The sequence below is a fragment of the Polypterus senegalus genome, chromosome 4 (genome assembly GCF_016835505.1).
Source record: "Polypterus senegalus isolate Bchr_013 chromosome 4, ASM1683550v1, whole genome shotgun sequence".
NCBI lineage: Eukaryota > Metazoa > Chordata > Cladistia > Polypteriformes > Polypteridae > Polypterus > Polypterus senegalus.
Genome location: NC_053157.1, coordinates 209,356,988 through 209,381,000, shown reverse-complemented (window position 1 = coordinate 209,381,000; position 24,013 = coordinate 209,356,988). Strand labels below are relative to the sequence as shown.

Below are 24,013 nucleotides of genomic sequence, written 5' to 3'. Positions count from 1 at the left end.
GAGGTAACAGATTCTCCCACCCATGGACTGGTGACCATGGGTGAATGTGGGTTCTAACTTTACATCTGAGCAGCTCTTTTAAATAACTGGATATTCTAGTGGCTTCTTGAGACTCGGTTATGGAAGGCATGATCAAGAGTTGTGATTGGGCCTCCTTTTTGTTTATCGTCACATATCCCTCACACCAATGAGGATGTTCTAAACAGGGCTGATAACTAATTGCATCTGAAATGGCCTGTCATGTGATCTAAAGTAACCAGCCTTGACTCAGGACAATGTTATTAAAGACTATAGTGATCCCCCCCGCTATATCACGGTTCAGCTATTGCGCCCCTGCTACATCACGAATTTATTAATACAGTAGAGTCTCGCTTATCCTACCTTCGCTTATCCAACATTCCGTATTATCCGACGTCCCACCGCAAGAAAAAAACAAAAAAAAAACACATCAATCGGCAACAAGAACTGCAAGTTGCGAGCGTAGTCTATTTTTTGTTGTGCCCGACTGTACCGCAGCTAATTACAGTGGAACCTCGGTTTGCGAGCATAATTCGTTCTGGAAATGTGCTTGCAGTCCAAAGCACTCGTACAGTATATCAATGCGAATTTCCCATTAAGAAAAAATGGAAACTCAGATGATTCATTCCACAACCCAAAAATATTCATGTAAAAATGATTAATAAAAAATATAATGTAAAAATACATAAAGCAAATTAACTTGCACTTTACCTATGAAAAGAATCATGGCTGGTGTGCGTGAGTTTCTGAACTCTTGTGGGATTCCACCCAACGGGACGACATGCGGAAGAGCGTCCCAAAGCAATCGCAGTCTCCCAGCGCTGTAGCAGTTTGCCATAAAAGCCAATCCGAAAAGATCGCAGACATGCTATAAGCGCCTGCCGTCGATGGGTGATACAAGGAACAAGGAACATTGTAAATGCGCAGGGCAGAGTATTACTTTCCCCCCGACCCTGCCTGATTGCTGTGTCTGTGTATAAGAGAGTGGCAGATCCCGCTACAATAAGTAACCGCGCTGTTTCTGTTTCAAGCTGAATAAATGCTGGTGTTGCTAAAAGTACTGAGACTCAGGTTCGAATTTTCGGGTACAAGATGGGGACTCACACGTCACAGCACAAACACACACACACACACGCAATCACAATGCTGTAGTAAACAGTATACGCTCATACGGATGTTGACTATATAAGCGATGGAGTTAAGGATCTAGAAACTGCAATTAATTACATTGAGCAACAAGAAGAAGCTACAGGAATCGACATAATGATGCTGCAACGATGGCAGGACTTGACAGTGAAGAAAGCAAACTACGATCAAAAATGTCTTTAAATCTACACAGGGCTGAACTTTTTAAGTGCAGTACATACCGTATTTAACTTCAGACAATTCTGTAACTGTAAGTGTATTTTTTCAGTTAATTTATTCTGTTGTTTTGTTGTAAAACATGATTATTAGGTTCGTAATGTGTAAAATTATAACATAGTTTGACGTTTAATAGGCTTTTTCTTAACACCTGCCATTATCCAACATTTTCGCTTATCCGATGTTCTGCCGGCCCGTTTATGTCGGATAAGTGAGACTGTACTGTACTATTATTATTACTAGTGGGCTCCGCCCCTGCTTACTTCGCTCGTCCACCCCCGGGTTTGGTTTACTGTATAAACAATTTAAAGAGATTATTATTTTCATGGGAATTGTTACATATGTATTATTTTCATTTTTACTTTAAAACTTTTGTATAAACAATATTTGTCCTTTATTTCCTACCCCAGGCATGGTTAAATCTCTTTATCGCGGGACTTATAATGCTGCTTGCGTTGTGAAGGGGGATCTGAACTCACGCTGAAGAGATGCGATCGGTTCAGCTGGTGTCTTGCTGCTGCCGCTGGCCAGCTGTGTGTTGTGCTTGTCGTGCTTTGCGTCAATCACTTAAAAGCCTGTACAGCAGCTGTCCTTTTCCCACTTCAGGTCTCTGCCACTCGCTTTGTGAAGGGGGGGTTGAACACACGCTAAGCAGAAATGGACAGATCAGCTACTGGCTTTATGCTGCTTCAGTGCTCGGATAATCTGCTGGCTTTCTGCATCTGCTGCTGGCAAGCTGCGTGTTCTGCTTGTCGTTGTTTTAAGAGATGAGAGCACCTGAAGTTTGTCTGCCAAAAGCATTCCAACAACTGCTAGGTTAGATGTCAGTGAAGTTGTTTTAAATTGTTTGTAAGTAGGGCGTGTCGTCAAAGTGTCTGTCCCAGATGATCTGGTCTCGATCGCTTCGCTCAAACCCATCCCAGGGGCACACTACGCTCCTGCCACTTCATGTTTTGAAGGGGGGGAGCTGAATGCACTCTAAGTAGAAGTGGACTTTGGGCTACTACTGCCAAGATGCTTGTTCTGCTTGTCGCTCTGTGCATTAATCATTTAACAGCCTGTACAGCAGCTGTTCTTCTGTCTAACTGCCTTGTCTTGCATGATGTTAAAATGTTTTATAATAGAGAGATGTTACTCATATCCTTAGCCCGACATCCACATATCATATGTGTTTACGAAGTGTGTTTTAATAAGTTTACATGTGTTTAAAGCATTTGGGATGGGTATTTTAAGATTTAAACTATAAAAAATGTTTATTTATATGGTCTTTCTATATCGCAGATTTTCACCTATTGGGTCTGAAACGTAACTTCCGCGATAGATGGGGGATCACTTTAGTTACTTAAAGTCCTTAAATGAAAACACAGTACACTTGAAACTTGATGGTCAATGACAACATGAAATAAGCAACAATATATTGATCATCTATGGCTTCATCTTCATGGTAAACGTCCCATGAAATAGTGGGAGCTGAAGTCAGTAAGACCAGTTTAGTGACACACAGAGTCCTCCATAGTGTTTGTTCTGATTTACCCCGCTGCTCCAGACACTATAGAAAACCTCACAGTGTTCCAGTGTGGTGCCGAGGTGTCACCTACTGCACTTGGGTCCCAATCCAGGTGGTTTGTAATGTGGTGGGTGCTGAAATGTGCTATCAGTGCATGTTCCCATTGTCCTTCTCCACATTTTAAAATTACAAATCAAACAATTCACATGATTAAAGTGCACATTGTAGACTATAATTTAAGGGTCTTTGCATACATTTTGGTCACACCACATAGAAACGGCAACAATTTTCCTGCATGGCCCCCCATGTCAAGTCACCAAAATGTTTGGGACACAGCAATGGTGGGTATATTAAGGCAGTTATATTTAGTACTTTGTCACATATCCCTTGCATGCAATGACTGCTTGAAGTCTGTGATTCATAGACATTACCAGGTGCTGAGCATCTTCTTCAACTCCTGCTTGTTTTGAGAGGCTTGTCTCCTTAAGTTTTCTCATCAGCATATGAAATGCATGCTCAATGGGATTTAAATCAGGTGACTGGCTTGGCCATTCAAGTATTTTCAATTTTGAAGCTTTGAAAAACTCCTGTGTTGCCTTAGCAATGTGTTTGGATCATTATCTTGTAGATTGAAGCATCATCCAATGAGTTTGGAGGAATTTACTGGAACTTGAGCTGATTAGATGTCTTTATACTCTTCAGAATTTATTGTGCAAGTTCCATTATCAATGAAAATAAGTGTTCCAGTACCTGTGCCAGCCATACTTGATGAGGTGGTCTGTGTTGGATCTTGGGCCATTCCTTTTTATCTCAAGACTTTGCTCTTGCCATCACTCTGATGCAGGTTCATCTTCGTCTCATCTGTTCACAGGGCCTCTTTCCAGAATTCTGTAAGCTCTTTCAAGTACATTTTCACAAACTGTAATCTGCCTATCCTGTATTTTTGGTGAACTACTGATTTGCATCTTGCAGTGTGGCCTGTGTATTCCTGTTCATGAAGTCTACTGTGGTTAGTAGTTTCTGACATATACACATCTGCCTCCTGAAGACTGTTTCTGATCTGACAGACAGGTGTCCTTAACCGTAGTGTGGATTCTTCTGTCACCAGCAGTGGAAGTGTTCCTTGGCCTACTGAGCTCACCAGTTCATGCTTTCTTCTTAATGATATTCCAAACAGTTGATTTAGGTGATCCTAAGATTTTAACAATGTCTCTGTTGGTTTTACTCTTGTTTTTCAACCTTCATAATGGCTTCGTTGACTTTATTTGGCACAGCACTTGTCCTAAAATTAAACAATGGCACTCCATACTGCAAAGAATAGAAGCAAGCCTAGGTGTGTTATGCCAAAACCAATGAAGCAATGAAACATATCTGAGGGAACACAAAGATCTGTCCCAAGCATTATGGTGCCCTGAAAATTTGGGGAACCAGGTAGAAATGGTGTAATTTCTATCAGACATGACTGAAATGTATGCAAATACCCTTAAATGAAAGTCTGCAATGTGCACTTTAATCACATCTGAATTGTTTGATTTGGAATTTTAAACTGCCGAGCAAGGAGTAAATCAAGAGAAGAATGTGTCTTTGTCCTAAACATTATGGAGGGCACTGTATAAAGCATTCAAATTGCTAATTAGCTTCCAGGAACTGAAACCCACAAAACCATTGAACACTGCAGAAACACAAAGACAGGTGTGTGAATAAGCAATATGCATGCATTTCAGTACACATTGTCTTATTCACGTATCATGTATGTGGTATGCTGGGAGCTGAAATTAAAAATCATTCATCTTTAATTTAAGGCGTTGGCCTCTGGGCACATCTCTTCATCTGCAGTTTTATATCCCACACATAATCCACATATACTGTAATTGTACAAAAAGCATGGATTCATCAAGTCTATTCCAATTGCACTTAAAGTTTATCCCTGAACTTTTTTATGCTTCATGCAAAGCTTAATTTAATTGGAAATTACAGACTTAATAATTAAGCATCCTATTACATAATGACATTTATAAAATAAGTGCCATGTAAGGTAATGACTGATCATTTTTTCCATCGTTGTTTAAAACCTACATAAAAAACGAATCCACGTTTGGCATTTTACAAAATCAAGTGCTTTCTGTTGATGCACTCTATAAAAAAACAGCACACACAGTAAAAGTAAAACAGCTTGATGGATTGAAGGACAGCTGCAGTGCGATGGTTAGTGTGCACATCTCAAAGAAATCATACAATTTCTGTAGGACCTCCAGTTTCCTCTCACATCCACAGAGGCACCCTAACAATGCTAGAATTTGAACCTAGGCCCCTAGGGCTAGAAGGCAGCATTGATAGCCACAAAATAATGCCTGAGGAAAAATGGCCTGAAATGCATATTATTTTATTTATTTTGCTTAAGACTTGATGAGAAGCTGTTTCCTCACTAGCCATATTATGCCTGCCATCATTATTTCACACAGCAGAGTCCAAAGAGTCGCTAGAGAGTAGAACTGTTAACCACAAAGTTGCCTGTTTGATTCACACTGCAGAAATGTGAACACATACCATTCAAAGATATGAAACTAAGTATGTATATACATTTTCCTCTCTATTAAAAAAGAATTAATAATTGCACATTTGCAGATGGATCCCACACTTCCTTCAGCCATTGAACAAAGTGACGTTAAAATCAGAAGTTCACGAAGAGGCTTCCAGAAGCAATGCTGTTGGACTGCAATGTTGTGGGATGCTTTAACTAAGCTGATCAGACCTGAAAACAAATCTTAGGAAATGGGGCAATGATATACATCTACCAGAACAATTTATTTTTATACATCCATCCATTATCCAACCCGCTATATCCTAACTACAGGGTCACGGGGGTCTGCTGGAGCCAATCCCACCCAACAAGGCAGCAAGGTAGGAAACAAACCCTGGGCCAGGCGCGCACACACACATACACACACACCAAGCACACATTAGAATCGCCAATACACCTAACCTGCATGTCTTTGGACTGTCGGAGGAAAGCCACACAGACCTGGGGAGAACATGCAAACTCCACGTAGGGAGAACCCGGGAAGCCAACCCGGGTCTCCTTACTGCGAGGCAGCAGGGCTATCCAATGCGCCACCGTGCCACCACCCTATTTTTATACATTACTTTGTAATATTACATGACACTGAATCCTGGCTGAAGCAACATCCATTTAGCTAAATTTATGAACAGGGGTCTCGTTTAACCCAGTTTAGTTTAAGTAGTATGTTCAGGCAAAATCAACAACATTAATGTATTGTCGCATGCGGCTGGGGGTGGAGCCCAGCCGGGACGCCCAGGAGGACCAGAGGAGGGCTTGTACCTCCTCCAGACCGCGAGGGGGCGACTGCCATGGTTGTGTTAGGGGCCACAGGTAGATGGCTTGGAATCCCAACCCTGTAGGGACCCGTGGCCACCACCAGGCGGTGCCCCGGTGCCTGAACAACCCTGGACCTCAGCACTTCCGTCACACCAGGAAGTGCTAGGGGGAAGAGGAGCAGGGACACCCGAAGGGCTTCTGGGTGCGCAGCAGGCACTTCCGCCACACGGGGGTGTGTCCACAGGAGATTGCCGGGAAGCAGCTGGAGTCCATCCAGGTTCCTATATAAGGGGCCGCCTCCCTTCATTCGAGGCGGAAGTCAGGTGGAAGAAGGACGGAGCTGGAGAGAGGACTGGAGGCAGCTAGAAAGGCATTTTGTGACTGTGAGGCCTGGACCTTGGGGAATCGGTGCTGGAGGCACTGACTAAGTGCAAATAGTGTATATAATAAAGGAGTGTGATGGGTGCAGAAGCGATGTCCGCCTGTCTGTGTCCGGGTCCCATTCCACAGTATGCACAATAATGAAAATGCACTTGTTCCTTTTACTTCATCTAACAGTAAAAAAAAATATTAAATGAATGTTTCTTTTTTTGGTGGTGTTGTATTAGTAGAAGTCATGTAGGCAGAATGCAGCTTTTCTCTACTTAAATAAAATCTCACCTGTTTATCCTATAAATAAATTACTCAGTCCCCTTGTCATTCACGGTTTAACTTAAATAATATTTAAATAACAGAAACCGCTCTCTGTCCAGTGCTAAGCCAAACTTACACTTTACTCAATCAACTAAACATGCAGAATATGCATGATTACCACAATATATTTAGCTGAAATTAATACATAATCCTCTACATATACGAGGGACGTTCAAAGAGTTGCCACTCTTTTTTTAACTCTATTTATTAAGAATTTCAAAAACAAATGACATCACTTTTCTACATAGTCTTCTTTTGTGATGCATTCCCTGCATTGTACCAACTTTTTAATGCCCAATTACTACTCCTGCCTTCACCGTTTCCAAAGAAAATCTAAAAGTGCGGAAACCTTTTGAATGTCCCTCATATTATTAAACACTAAGGTCTGTGTGTCCAGGTCCTCTGAGCATTCTGATTGATCAGTTTATCATTGGGGATGTGGTGATAACAGAAGTGCAAGTATGAAACACATGAAGAGGAGGTGTAAAGGTGCACACTGATAGAGTCGCCTTCTAAGACAGTAAGAGACGAGCACCGGTTAACAGACACACGCGAATAAAGAGAAATGGGGTTGAAGGAACTCGTAGGGCAAGAGATAGCAAATCATTTTAAATTATTCTATTGACCTATCTTCAACAGGTACTGTGGCATGTCATATATAAACCACTTACATAAAATTCAGTAAAGTTTGGCTTTAGAAACCAGTTTACGAGACCCAATATAACAAGTCCTGTCAATAAGCACACATGACCTCTCAGTATTTCTGAACCTTTTCACCTAATGTTGCAGGCCTGTGTCGTGACTAAAAATCAAAACAAAACAAATGAACACTGCTGAGTGCCTTTCACAGCTCCTTTAGATCCATTATTCAGCTCTTCACATATAAGCCAATGCCTGTTATCATCCACTGGCAACCCCAGGCTGCAGTTTTGCATGTCTCCCCAACCAGTCCAGCACAAAAATGACATTACAGGAAATGCTCAGTCAGTCTTCCTGGAATATCAGGCAAGCTCACTCGCTAAATAAGTTACAGTATATACTTAACTTTTCCTCACCACAAATGAAACCGTTTCTTGCACGGTGTGAATTCCTGCCAACACGCATAATATAGATTGCACTAACACACCATTGACTGTATCATGATACTTTCGTTTTCAGATGTGCCACTTTATTGACTCAGTTCAAGGTTCAAGGTTCAAAATTTCTTTATTTACCATTTGTTCATAAAACCAACAGTCAAAGCACATTGGAATTCTTGTGCAGAGCTCTTTCAGAGTCATCATATTAAACACTTTAAAACAAAAAATAAACAATAAAACAATATAATAAATATTATGAATTATACCAACACTATATAAAAAAGGTGGTGATATTTTCATGAAAAATAGTTATATTGCAGATATTGCACAGTTAAAATATTTCACATTTATCACTCTTTTACATTTTACATGACAAGTGAAGTGAGGTAGTGTGGAGTTATTTCACATATTCAATAATTTTGTTTTGACATCAGTCTGACTGTGGCGGAGAAGAAGCTATTGAAAAACCTTGTTCTGTGAGTGATGATGCTGTCCGCTCTGTTGTGTCTCAGATTTTACGTACATTTTTTGTGTCTGAGCAGAAAGTGAGCTGGAAGAAATGAGTCCCTAATAATTCCCTCTGCGTTTTTCCAACAACGATGTGCGTACATAGAGTCCACAGAAGGAAGTTTTGTCCCTTTGATCCTCTCCGCAGTCTTTATGACTCTTTGCAAAGCCTTCCTCTCTGCCTGTGTGGTGTTCCCATACCAGAGTGATGCCTGTGGTGAGAATGCTCTCTATCAGTTCTCTGTAGGCCTGGGTGAGAGGGCAATGGTTCAGGCCAGCTTTCCTGAGCAGCCTAATGAAATAAAGCCTTTGCTGGGCTTTTTTCACTGTGGCTGTGGTGTTAAGAGTCCAGCTCAGGTCTGATGTAACCTGCAGTCCCAGGAATCTGTGGCTGTCAGCCCTCTCCACCTCAGTCCCTTTGATGACAAGAGGCTGTAGAGGGGGAGGATTATTCCTAAAGTCCAGTATTAGTTCTTTGGTCTTGTCTGTGTTGAGACAAGAATGTTGTTTACCAGGGTCCTGTACCCTGACTCGTCCCCGCCCCTTAATGAGCCCCAGGATGGTGGTGTCATCAGCATATTTAATGACGATGGTGTTGTCCTGGGTGGAGACACAGTCATAAGTATACAAGGTGAAGAGTTTGGGTCTGAGGCAACAGCCCTGTGGGGATCCTGTGCTGACTGTGAGCTCAGCCGACACCCATCTTCCCATTCTCACCACCTGTGGTCCATCTGTCAGGAAATCCAGGATTCAGTTACAGGTGGAAGTTGGGACGCTGAGGTCTATCAGCTTCTCAATCAGTTTGCCCGGACAATGGTATTGAAAGCAGAACTGTAGTCCAGGAAAAACATCCTGGCAAAAGTTCTGCTACCTTCCAGTTTAAACAGAGTATGGTGTAGTGTTATTGCTACCGGGTCATCCACTGATTGATTGGGGCGATAGGCAAACTGGAGGGGGTCAACAGTATCCGGGACCGTGTGGTTGATGTGCGTGAGAACCAGTTTTTCTAGGCACTTTAAGGTGACTGATGTGAGTGCCACTGGCCTGAAATCATTTAAGGTGGATATGTCCGGTCTTTTGGGGACTGCTATGATGGCAGAGGATTTGAAAATACGGGGGACTACTGCCTGGGATAATGACAGTTTGAAGATGTCAGCATAGTGGGGGTTCACAGGTCTTCAAAGCTGGGGTCCTACAGCCTTGTGGGGGTTCACCTTCTGCAGAGCTTTCAGGTATGTGTCACCTGGACAGCAGTGTCTGTAGGGTCACAGGGAGCCTTTGAGGGTGTGTCTGTGTTCAGCCTGTCGAACCTGACATAGAAGGTGTTAACGCTGTCTGGAAGGGTGGCATCTTGGGGGTCTATGGTTGTTTTTGTGGTTCTCCTGTAGTTTGTGACAGATTGAATTCCTTGCCACATGCTATGTGTGTTGTGGTTGAAGTAGTAGCCTTCAAGGTTTTGTGAGTGAGCCCTTTTTGCTGTTCTGATAGATTCCTGCAGCTTGTACCGGGCTCTCTTATATTCCACTTGATCTTCTGACTTGAAGGCCTCCTGCTGCGTCCTGATTTTGTTTTATGTCTCCATTAAACCAGGGTTTTTGGTTGGGGAACATAAGCACAGTCCTGGGAGGGGCACATATGGACGTGCACCAACTAATGTAGTCACTTACAGTCTCTGTGTATTCATGGATATCATTAGTGGCCTCTTTGAAAGTGCTCCATTCTGTGGCCTCTAAGCAGCCCTGCAGACTAGCTTTTACATTATCAGTCCAGGTATTAACGATCCTGGCTATAACTGGCTTTGTCTTGAGCCTTTTTTGTAAACTGGATTGAGCCGAATCGCCAAGTGATCAGACTTTCCAAAATTAGGTTTTGGTTCAGCTGAAAAGGTGTTTCTGATGTTGCTGTAGCAGTGGTCCAGTGTTTTATTTCACAAAAGGTCACAAACTAATGCAGTTTAGGCATGTTTTTCTGGAGATTGCAGTGGTTAAAATCTCCAGAATGATAACAGCGGTGTCAGAATACGTGTTTTCATGCTCATTGATCATATCGTGTAGCTCCTTCAATGCAGCCTCCTCCTTAGCGGAGGGGGGGATATACACGACACTCACAATGATGCATTGCAGTTCTCTGGGCAGGTAAAATGGCCTTAACTTCAAAGTCAGATATTCCATGTTTTCAGAACAGGATTTAGAAATGATCTTACAGTCGGTACACCACGATTGTTTGACGAGGACAGCCATTCCTCCTTTGCGAGTCTTACTGCTGTCCGCAGCGCATTGGTCCTCCCTGAAGACCGTGTAGCCGTCTGGTGTTATTGCCTCATTGGGTGTCCTCTCCCCCAACCTGGTTTCACAGAAACACAATATGGAGCAATCCTGAATGTCCCTCTGCGTGGAAATCCGAGAGCAGAGCTCGTCCATTTTATTTTCCAGAGACTGAACATTTGCAAACAATATGACACTTTTTCTTGGCCTGGTTTATTCAGCTTCAGACTTTTTTTTTTGTTTGTTTGTTGTCCACTCCTAGCTGCTCCACACCCCTTTATCTTCACCTCATGCCCTCATTCCACTGAACTCCACAAATGCCCTCTCCCTCTTTCTCAAAACATTTATTCCTCATTCCACTCTTTACATGCCACACACTATATAGTACCCTGTACAGTTCTGTTGCTCAGCTAACAGGATGGGTACATGCAAATTTTAAGGTATTTTCACACCTAGTTCATTTGTAGCAGTTTTTTCGGGGAGTGATTTCCCTGTAGTCTGGTTCATTTTGTTAGATGTGAACACTCCAATTGCTCTGTAGTGTAGACCAAAGCAACCGGACCGAAAGCCTTTAGAAACAATCGTCTCTGTGTAGTACTGAACCCTGGGGTAGTTCACATGAAGTATGAATGTGATCCAACATGGGACCAATCAAACTAAAAGAAACTCTAGGCATTATGGGAAATATTTCTGCCTGTAATTAGTCAATATCCGCATAAAAATATATTCAAACATACATACATACAAGCTCACATAGAACACCTTATAAAAAATTTGTCTCATGAGCAGATAGCAGTTGAGCATAATAAAAAAAATGTTTAAATTCAACTTATGTTCAAGTAGATCAAACTATGTACTGCATTAACGTAAAATGAATGCCCGACAATTAAACGTCCATAATCTGCAGCACAAGGGTGTTTTGCATCTTGTAAATGTGATCACACTTCAAACACGGTGCAGGTGCTGGAGATGCACTCACTTTGATACTATGTAGTAAATGTTAATCAGATATTCCAAATCAGCATTATTAACAGATATTTGCAGACCTAAAGACAGTAGTCATGTAAATTGCAAACAACTAAATAAAGGTGCCGACGTAAGAAGAGAAGAAGCGGGACGCTAGGGTGGATAAAAGAAGAGCTGCTCAGGAAGCAGCAAGTGCATTAAACTCTGAGCAAACAAATGCTAAACGTACAGAGAAAGAGGATGAAAACTATATGTCAAGTGTATTCATTGCACGTTATCGTGCAGTATGCCGTTAAATGATACTGTAAATACTGTAAAGAAAGAGGCAAACTTAAGGGTAAATTTTTGATTTGTTTCCTTTATAAATGAAGGCCTAATTAGTAATACTACTATTACTACTACTAATACTAATAATAATATGAATAATAATAATAATGGTCCAAGGTATCAATGTGCTGTTACTCTTTGGTACTTGATATGGTCAAAGTATCACATGTGACATATTATACAACACCTACAAAAACAATATTAATATTACTACTACTAATAATAATATTAATAATGGATAATTTAATAAAGCATTAGAGACTACAACTACTAGCATAAAAGACTACAACTACTACTACTAGTAGTAGTATATAAAATACTACTACTTATAATAATAATAAAATAGAAAACTACTACTACTACTACTACTGAACATGTTTAATAAACGTACTTAATACAGTAAATCCAAAATGAAGCTGAATATTTTGACATATTAAAGCATGGATATGTGAATATATCACCTACACGTACGAATTTTTGACCTTCCAATGGCAGCAAATAGCAATACGGCACTAACTGAATCAGCAATTTTAGCGGCCAATAAAATTAACCAACAGTTAAAGTTAATCTGAGCTAATTGCTCTTTTTGTATGTCAAGTTTCTTGTGTGGTGTTCTCCCACAATTCAGCTAGTAACAAATTATAAAGTCAGAGAGCCTGTGTGTTGGTAAAATTTACAAACGTCTCCTCAGTGCAACAACACTCAGAACACTTGATATGTTGACTGACGTAAGCAGCTTTTAACAACATGTGTAGGTCCTGAGGTTTATGTGGAGGTAATAAATAATCTACAGTCAACTAGGCAATGTTACATCAGATAAAATATCTTCCACACTCGATATCAAAACACTTACATATAATCCATTGTTACCCCAGTAAACCGCTAGCTTTAGCGTAATAGCAGTTAATGTAACATTAGCTAGCTTATTGCAAGTTGGACAAATTTAGATTTCAATACAACACCTGCAACAAGTGCAGCATGAGCTGCTTCTCCTTTCTGTGCTCCTGATTGGTGTTAACTTGAAGCCATCTCTCAACTTTCTTAACAGGAAATCGTTGTGACTGTCAGCATTATTAATTTGATGGTTCATGAAGGAGCAATAACACAAGTCAGGCTACAGACCTCCAGAGCTCCATTCGGTTGATGAGGTTGTTGCATTACTTTATATGTCAGTGATGTTACGCGATATACCCGGTTACACTATGGTTAAGATTAGGGAGATGGGAGGAGTTATCTGACTCAAATCAAGTAAACCAAGCGACAGAAACATGAAGTCCAATTGGCTGTCCAATTGGAGCTTCTGAATTTCTGAGGTCTTTGAACGCCCAACAAGCCAACCTGTGATATCGGTCCTGTGATCACGGGCTCCATACATGGTGCATGATCTGCAAATTGGAAGTCTATGTATAGTTTACTCCTGTGTATAGTGCAAATAAACAATGTAAACAAGCTTTATTTTAAAAATTTTTCAACTGTGTTACACTTATTTTTTTCCTTCTCTCCTTACTGGTAGCAGAATACATCAAAAATTTGAAGTACCAACTCCTAATCGAACTGTTAATGCTTGAATACAAAACTATTGGAAACAAACAAATGTAAAAGATGTATGAGGATGACACCATAAATTGCAGTACCCCTAGTTTGCTCACCCTTCTGAACATCCTCCGAAAGCAACTTCTCCCAACCATCCAAGAAGAATTTGGTGGCATGATGGAGTGATGACTAAGTGGCCTGGGGAACAAAACATTAAAATTTTGGGTTCATGGTCAGGAAACTTCCCAGACCTTAATCCCATTGAGAACTTGTGGTCAATCCTCAAGAGGTGGGTGGACTAACAAAAACCCACACATTCTAACAAACTCTAAGCATTGCAAGAATGGGCTGCCATCAGTCAGGATTTGACCCAGAAGTTGATTGACAGAATGCCATGGCGAATTGCAGAAGTCTTGAAAAAGAAGTGCCAACACTGCAAATATTGACTCTTTGCATAAAGTGCACTCACAGAGTTATAAAAAGGTCTGAGGAGGTCAGAATGATCAAGAAAGAAATCAGGAAGGACCAAAGTCACGGAGACAGAGAGAAAGACAGCAGAGCAAAATAGGGCTGGAGCCAGTGCAAGCTGAAGGATGAGATCCCCATAGAGGAGTGTGGGTGGAAGTTTTTCTAGGAGTGGATCAACCCCTGCTGATTATGAGGAGAATCCTCCAGGGGTCCTCCTGGACTGAAGAAAGATGGCAAGACAGAGGAGTTGGGCTCCACGTATCCCAGTGGGTACTGACAGAGATGGCTGTGACTGGAGTTGGTGTATGAGCTGTATGTGCTTGTGTTTCAGCCCTGCTAAATATGCATGTTGGGTGAGTGGAATGAGATGGGAGAGACAGAAAGAGAGCACTGGAGAGCATAATAAAAGGAAACAGATTCTGATTGATTTTATCTTTGATTTAAACTATATGCGTTATTTATTCATTTTAACTTCTTTACAATGCACTGTTTTTTAAAGGATTAAGACTTTTTTGTACTACACTGTGGACAATATTGCTAATAAAAATACACATTATACATTAGGGGAGGCACGGTGGCGTAGTGGGTAGCACTGCTGCCTCGCAGTTAGGTTCCCGGGTCCTCTCTGCGTGGAGTTTGCATGTTCTCCCCATGTCTGCGTGGGTTTCCTCTGGGTGCTCCGGTTTCCTCCCACAGTCCAAAGACATGCAGGTTAAGTGCACTGCCGATTCAAAATTGTCCCTGGTGTGTGTGTGTGTGCACGCCCTGCGGTGGGCTGGTACCCTGCCCGGGGTTTGTGTCCTGCCTTGCGTTCTGCCTTGCGCCCTGTGTTGGCTGGGATTGGCTCCAGCAGACCCCGTGATCCTGTAGTTAGGATATAGCGGGTTGGATAATGGATGGATGGATTATACTTTAGCACTATACTTGGTGTTTGTGTCATCATTTGCCTCAGTCCATCTCAATTATGACTTCTGATGTCCTGAGAAAAGGATGAGGTCCATGGCTGTGGACTCATGGGGTATCAAATGTGGCTAAGTAGTTAAATAATCAGCGTGTAGAGCACAATTGGATGAATCCATCACACTTATAGTGTGACCCTGAGTGAGTCACCTCACCTGATAGCACTCCAGCAGCAAAAATTAACTTTGTAATGTATTTGTAACACACCTTGGAATGATATTGAACGTTCATTGTATTTACAGTCTTGCCTAAATCTTTCATAAAGCCTTTTGATGATATTTGTGGTGTGCAATAAAAGCACAGCTAAATAAATAACAGTAAGCGTAGATTAAATGCTTACACTTTTTTTCTTTTCTTTCGAGTGACTTCATGCAGGAAAAAAAAAACTGCAAATAACAGCCTGATTTGTACCATTATTCTTTTTTTCCCAAAATAAATAAATTAATAAATAAATAAAACGAATGGGGGGATCTTGGGATGAGAGGAATGGGTTTATCTTTTAGTAATTTTAACTTATCCCCCACCAAATTTCCCTTAGTAAATTCCTGGCTGAAAATGAAATAAAGAGGATTTTGTGGCGCCTGTGGTGACAGGGGCGAGCTCTGCAGAATAATAGTTTGCCCGTGACGATGTACCACATCTAAACCAGCCACCCTTCACACTGTGCCAGGGCATTATACACACAATAATGTAAACTTCAAAAAGCCAGTCTCTGTAATAGGCCTAATTAGGAGCAGGCCTGCCGCAAGAGGCACTGGAATTCGACAAGGCTTTCATGTAACAGTTCTGTATGAGAGCTGCATTGCTGGGCTCCCTGGTGTCATTTCATGTCGTGAAGCCAGAGAAGACGAATTCTGCTTCTATAAGTTGTGACCTATTTTGAGAAAAATTATTTGTGCTATTTACAACATTCAATTGACATTTTTATTCAGATCCCCTTACAAATCACTGATAGACAGGGTCTCCAGCACTAGCAGTTAAAGTTACTCACAAACCTTATACAGTGAGTAGCAGTGTAGACGAAACATTATGTTCAAGTGCTGAAGCTAATACTATTAAAGTGGCTATAAAGAGGATTCACCTCCTTGTAAGTTTTCCCATTTGACTTTTATTCAACATTGAATTATACAGTGCAATTACTTTGGCTTTTTTGACATTAATCAACAGAAAAAAAATATGTAATGTCAAAATAAAAACAGATCACTGCAAAGTGGTGTAAATTAGGTAAAAATATAAACCACAAAATAACCGATCACATAAGTATTCACCCCCCTCAAGTCAGTATTTAATAGATGAGATTTGGCAGCCATGACAGCCTTGAGTCTGTGTTCAAGGGTCTCTTTGCACATCTGGACACTGCCATTTTCCCTCATTCATCTTTAAAAAACTGCTCAGGCTCTGTCAAGTCGAGCCATGAATTCTCAGTGATATTAGATCTGAACTCTACCTTGGTTACATCAGGACATTAACATTGTTGTTTTAAAACATTCTTCTGTAGTTTAATGGAAAACAAATCTTCCCTAATGCACAGGTTTCTTTCAGAATTTTCTTTCAGGTTTTCAACCAGAATTTTCCCATGTTTTGTTAGATTCATCCTCCCATCTACCCTCACAAGCCTCCCAGGGCCTGCTGCAGAGAAGCATCTCCACAGTATGATGCTGCCATTCTTCACAGTAGAGATGGCATATTTTTGATAATGTATAGTGCTCAAATATACTGTTTAATCTGATGGCCAAAAAGTTCAAAGAATAGAAACTTAGCTGGCTTTAGATTCCCCATTGTGCCTTCTGGCAAACTCTAGCCGAGATGTCATGTGTGTTTTTTCTTTTGCCACTCTCCCATTAATCTACAACTGGTGAAGCATTTGGTCGACATTTGCTGTCTGTACAGTCTTTCAGCTTGTAACTCCTGCAGAGTTCTCATAGATCTATAGGTGGCCTCCCTCACTGAGATGGTATTTTTGACACTGGCCAGTACATTTCATTCCAGAATATCTTGAAAGTCTTGAGATTTCATTATTAACTTTACAGACTCAAAGCACCCCTTGTAAGACACAGCAAAACAGCCCCAAAACATAACCGGGCCTCCTCCAGGTTTGAAAGTAGGTGTGGCGTTCTTTTCTTTGAAAGCTTCATTATTTCATCTGTGGACATAGAGCTGATGTTATTTGCCCAAAATCTCCTGTTTTGTCTCAGGTTATTTTGTCCTCTGACTGGGATAAATCTCCACTCTTGCTATACTTTCATTATGTCCTCCTGGTTGGGCAAGAAATCATTGTCCATCTCAGCCAGGATGCCTGTCTTTCCTCCATGGCACTTGCTGCTGGCACAGCAATTATGTTTAATAATTTAATTTCTTACCTACAAAGGCATTCAGGCTTTCGGTGTATTGAAATAATCTATTAAGTAATCTTTATGGGATACAATACATTTCTATAATGAACACCATTTCATGCTGTGAAGTAAAGCACTGTCAGGATTACATGGTGTATCAGTGTGAAGGACTAAACCAACACCAGCGACCCATTGCTTTACAGTCCATTGCTTAACTACCAAATCATACCTTCTGCACAGCGTGATGGGTTTCAAACTGGATGTATTGAGTCAAGCATTTCAAACATCAAAGTGGAGTGGTGTCATTATACCAGTCTTTACATTAAGACACATAACTTGTCCCACTTAACATCCCTTCCAAGCCACAGCAGCTGCCTCCCTGTTTTCATTGCCACCAGTCTTTAATGAGAAACCAATGCCCGCCTATAAATCAGCTTAAAGAGAAAGAAATGTTTTAACTATGCATCCAGCCACTTCAGCTGAACAGCTCAATAAAAGGTAAAGAGACTTAAAGAGATTTGTGGTCATGGCCATGGAAACATACTGCACAGGACCCAATTTTTTTTCCTTCATTCTCAATTCTCTGATTAAATAAATAGAGACTGAAGGGTCACAGCTGTGAAAGTGAAAAAATTTCAAGATGCGGGAATTTTTTTAATTTTCCAGTGCTTAGTGGTTTGAAAGGAGGGAAAAGTTAATTTGAACTTGCTCTGAATTTTTAAACACATTCCTAAAGGCAGTCAGCAAATTACCTAAAGTGCTATTTTAATGTGGTAGATGAGAAGGGCAGAGAAATACGGAGCAAACATCCATCCTGTCAGAAGCTGCTTTCTTCCCATTTGTCTTCTGTGCCCTTGGCTCTAATCTTCTTGTCATGGAGAGGCTCACAGTCAGTATTTGTTCAAGGTCACAGCTGTCTGCCTGGCTTGAGCACATGTAATTAAAGCCAAGGATAACCAGTTCTCTGTACTGACAGATCTTTGGAGGCACATTTAGATGCCATCCCTTACACTAAAACCACAGGAGAGCAGAGACCTGGGTTTTGTGAATATTTTTGCAAATAAATATAGTAAGAGTGTTGTGGCATAAAAATTAGACAAGTGTTGTATTAAAGGTCCAGCGGTTAGGAGATAAGTAGTCACCAGCATTTATGATATGACAGCTTTGACACCAGGCTAATAAACATGTTTTAATCAGTCAATGAAAATATTAGTAGTAAATCACCAACTACGTACCATCCTTCCTACTCTGAAGATGTAGTGTTGTAAGGGCCATCTCCACATCTCAGCGAAGATCAAGGCTCGTATTTATCAAGCGTCTCAGAATTACTCCTAGGAATTGCTCTAAAAGTTACACTAGCATCAGAATGTGCCCTACCTCAGAGTAAAACATAACACATATTTATGAAATGTCCTAGTCTCAGTCCCAGCTAAGAGTAGGAATGTATATCTGAAATGAACGATATTACAGCATCCTTTGCCATAAATCTGCACCCATGATGACATTTTGCGAATTTCTGATAGAAACGGTAAGGCTTCACCAAAATAGATAATAATAATAATAATAATAATAATAATAATAATAATAATAATAATAATAATAATAATAATAATAATAGGCTGCACATTATGTTCCACGGCAAGAAGAACAAGTTAGGCATCTTCATCGATGTGACAATCCAACATGACAATAACATCCGAAACAATGAGACAGAGAAGATTGTCAAATATAAAGACCTTGAGATCAAAGTCAGACACATGAGAAACACAAGTAGGAGTAGGCACACTGGGAACCATCAAGACTGGGTCCCAATAGCAGCTGGACAAACTCCTATGTAGAGTCAACGTAAAAGAGATCCAAAAGATCGTACTCCTCTGCACAGCTGACATTTTTAGACAACTCTTCAGCTGAACAACAAGCCAAATTCAAAGCCTGAGAGGTCTGGTTGACTTCTGATGAACACACCAGCGTATGTTAGTGCACTAACAGGAGAATAATACTAAATGTATTAGTGGGAGAAGAATAAGACTGTGTCACGGCACAAATCTGGTGAAGGCTACAAAGAGCACAGAGACCTCCATCATCCTTAAATGGAAGAGGTTTGGAACAACTGCAAGCCCTCCTATGGCTGGCTGCCTTGGGGAAGATGGTCTTGGTAAGAGAGGTGACTAAGAGCCCAATGTTCACACTGGCAAGGAGGAAAACATAAAAGGGTAGGATACTTTACTAAGCTGCCTGCTATTATTTCTACTTGATCACGACAATAACAAAGAATTGTACAGTAACCAGCACCAAGATGGAAAGACCGAGTCACTCCAACTGAATGAGAGTAAAACCCAACAACAGGCATGTTTACTGTATTTAACAATGAATAATCCACAGCCGTATTTTCAGAAGAATCACCTCCCCACTTACAGTTACAGGAAGTGCCTCGTAAAGTAACTATTATACTGATACTAGCAATGACTATTACTTGTGGTCACACTTCCAATGTTCTGTTTGTCTTCCAGAGTCAAGTGCCGTGTCTCTGTCCAAGATCCCCTCTTATCTCTGCAAGACTAGATTTATCTAATACCCCAGAAGTGTTCATGAACCTTCCCAGGATTGTAAAATGTTCCAGTGGTTCATGAAATGCAAAGCTCTGCATGCGTGTGTGACATTTCGCAGTCAGTCGCCCATCTAACCCGGCTTATCTTCAGGGTAATATGTTGGCCACTATGATACAATTTGCATCCATTGCAGCCTATGAATTGATACTGTGACACTCCCTTTGATTTAAATATGTGTGCTCATCTGCACTTGGGGCAATGATCTTTACGTGTATGCTGATTATATTTGCGTGAATGTGGCTTGCTCAAACATTACCTTCCTTGGAGTAGTAGGGAAATGTATAAAATAGCCTTTTACCTCACACATTGTAAGGGATTTTAATGTTTGGTGCAAAATTCGAGAAATGGTCGTTTGTAACATACCCAAACCATAATTACTGCAAAACTGCATTTTCCCTGTGGTCAAAACATTGCCAGCACTTTCATTTCATGTGATAGAGCATGGCTTCTTTTGTAGATGGATCAATCATGTAACGAATGAGACTTGTTATAAAAATTATTCAATCTCATCTTCTTCTTATGAGTTCATTGTTGTCCAAAGTTTTCAAAGCATTTACCCTTTATTCAGGATGTGCATGCCACTCTCTTCCTGAACACCATCTTCTGGCAGCTCCTACAGACTTAACTTTTGAGCTCTCCTAAATCCTGATGAAGTTAGGAGAATTTTTACAAAACAGGAATATTGATAACATGCCTAAGAGTATGACCAGATTTGCATCACTCTGAGAATTTTGAGCCAGTTTGTACCGTTTTTCTATACTGAGACGCTTGATCAATATGGGCACAGACCCCTATGCAAACATGGCTTGATGTGTTTTACACAGAAATCAAAACCTATCATCCATGCTATTCCAGACCAAAACCCACTCTGGGCTTTCTTAATGTACCATAGGTTTGCGGGAGAACACATTTGAAACCACTTGAGAATTCACTCTATTTTCATGTAAAGCAAGATATTATTTATTATCTTGTGTTTCTGTCAGTATTTTCTTTATCTGCTAAATGGAGAAGAAAGCAATAGAAAAGAAATGATGCATGCATCTGTGCTTTTCCTCCAGCCAAACACAAACTGTTGTTAGGTTACAGTTTACTGTGTGCCACAGTTGTTATCTTTCTGTTCATCCATTACAAATCATTATCCAACTTTATTATCTGTTGATTTGTAGTCAGTTCTGTCCTCACACTGAAATTAATACACCAGTCTTTACTTGCGTCTAATTGAGAAAAAGGCAGTAATTAATGTCCATAGTGTTCACTATGTATGTACTGATTGTAGAGGCATAGTGCTAGACCCCTTGCAGACAGAAGTATTTTAAAACTACAAGGCTGCCTTGTGCAAAGACATCATAATACATCAATGGTACAAACCTTCCTTCTTGTGACTGGCTATTGTTATATTTCTGCCAGGGTTGTAACTGTACTTTGGGCATTGCAGGTTTTTGACTCCTGATTTTGGACTTACTATTTTTGTTTGAAATTTATGGTTTTGACCACCTAGCTACTGATACTGGTTTACTGCTTGTTGGATTTGTTGTCTTTAAGTCCTTGTCTTTTTGACAAAACCTGTTTGTGCACTTTTTCCTGGATTGCTTTTTTTTATTCTTTGTAATAAATAACTTAAATTTCATTGAGTTTTACATTTTTCCCCTTTATAAAATTGGAGGACATTTTTTAAACTTTGAAGGCCTTAGCCTCATTTTTTGGTCATAACATTCATAAAGTATTTTAAAATGTTCTCATTTTTTGTTAGCTGCAAATTCTCATGTAATTAAAGTAGCATCTCATGAACATAAATTGAAGGCCAACAAAGTGACACTATAATAATATATACAAGGAAAAGTCAATAACTATCTGCAGTTTTGTGTATTTTGTTTGGGTTGGCTGTTCAACATTCCCCACGCACATGTGGACACGTTTATGTTCACAATGGTAAAGCTTGTCTTGAAAGAGAAATCTTTTCTCTAATCTCTAAGAATATTAATGCCACAAGTAGCCCTTTCAGATATCTGGAAAAGTGGAAAAAGTAAACTTATTCTCACTCTTTCCCTTATTCTTCCTCTTTATTTCTAAATTCTTTACTTCACCTGTCCACTAATATTAAACGTATGGACATTCCAGTAAACTATATGAGTTATGGAAGCTGAGGTGATGCCTTCTGTTAGCTCTACAAAGTGGGTGGGGAGCACATGAAATAAGCATGTAGAGTGGTGTGAGGCCATGTATTTATTGACTAGAAACAAACGGTTTACAGTGTGGCTTTTGCACTAGTTACACTACTGAAACAGCATCATGCAGTGTTGAAAAAGACATTTTGATATCTTTTAATGGAGGAAATGCTCCTGAAATGCTTTTGGTTTCTTCTGATGGAGGAAATGCTACTGCTATTGTGGAAACCACTGACTACACTATTCTGTTACACAGACTTGAAAATGATGTTGCACCCTCAGGCACTGTGTCTTCATGGTTTACTTCATACTTGAAATACTAGAGGCTACTAGAAATGTTCTGACAGTACCCCATTATTACATTCTGAAGTTAGACATGATATGTCTTTGAGCTCACTGCTCACACCATTATGGGTTTTTATTTTAGGTGATGCTCCTAAGAGTTATTAGAAAAAAATATACTCACTAACTACTCACTCTTATGCATATGATTCTCCGCTTTTCACTTAATAAGTTTAAACATTAGTTTTAACTCCGCACCGGATTAAAGTAATATCTTTGACACCAGTCCATCTACACATATTACAATACAACACTAACTAAAATTTGCTTATAAGCTTATAAATATCAGAAAATGAAGCCATTTTCCAAGTATGAAGGATACAGTAAAATTAAATCATGCATTAAATTAAAATGCTGCTTCAGAAATAATTACTAGGAAATACAAAGTACTGTATATCCACATAACTTTAGTTCTAAAGTCATTACACTTGCTTCCAGTTAACTTTAGAGGTAATATCAAAATCCTTCTTCTTACATACATATAAAGCTTTAGATTTCCCATGTCTTGCCTACTTATCTTGCTTAAAAACATACACATGCTAGAGTACAGTATATCTTACAATTGCAAGACCCAGATGTCCTAAATATTGTAATCTATATATATAAAATTCTTTTCTCGTTTGAAACGGAAATTACATATGACCACGCGATATGGAAATTACGTATTACATAGTGCGCCGCGTGTCGCCCTCTTCCAGCCCTCTGCTCTGGACTCCAGCACTGAGAGACAGACAAAACTGCCACATTGTAACTTTTTTTTTAATTCCCAGTACTTGATAGTAGAAAAGATGAAGAAAACAGCTTTGCGTCTTTCCACTTTTTAACTGCGCCGAGCTGTAAACCGCCTTCAGCGGCGACGGGTCGTAACAACAAAGTGGACGCTGGGAAGCGCGGTTTAAATTTGAATCACGTGGAATGTGTTCAGATGGCAATGGGAAATTAACACCTTTAAGCCTTCCACCTGAACTGTTATTGTCTCTTATTTCTGGCGCAAATCCACATTCAACTCATTTTCTACAGAACATTACGAAATACAATTCGTGTTTTCAGATGACATCATTTGGCAGCTTGGCTCCTACTGAACAGTCTAGGTTTATGCCGACATTTAAAATACTGGGGCAAATCCCCAAAAAAATGTATTGGGGAACTTCAGGAACCATCAACATTGACAAAAAGAGTCAGGTTATACAGAGAAAGTGAGACAGAAACAGATCGAGAGAGAAGGCTCGCTGATCAACGTATATGACAATCACAATTGAGGGCCTCACAAACACCCCAACAACGTGCTGAACAGAATCGGATTCGACGGATGCAGTCTTCACAGGCTACCACGTCACACAGCTGCCTGATGCGAGCCACAAATTCCTCCGGATTCTGCATTTTATTTTTTTCCCTTCCGCTCAGTGAGCGAAGCCACTAGATAATCTGCTAGTAATAAAACAGTAAAAGGTCAAGCTTTTAGCTATAGAGCTCTGAAGCTGTTGAACAGTTTGTTAGCTTATGTAAGAGATGAACCTTTGGTGTCAGTGTATTTAAATTCAAA

General features: G+C 40.3%; 1 protein-coding gene across 5 annotated transcripts in view; it reads right to left on the bottom strand.

The window, feature by feature from the left end:
• Positions 1–24,013, bottom strand: part of dysf (dysferlin, limb girdle muscular dystrophy 2B (autosomal recessive)) — a 362,566-nt gene that overhangs the window by 83,566 nt on the left and 254,987 nt on the right. The window lies entirely within an intron of this gene.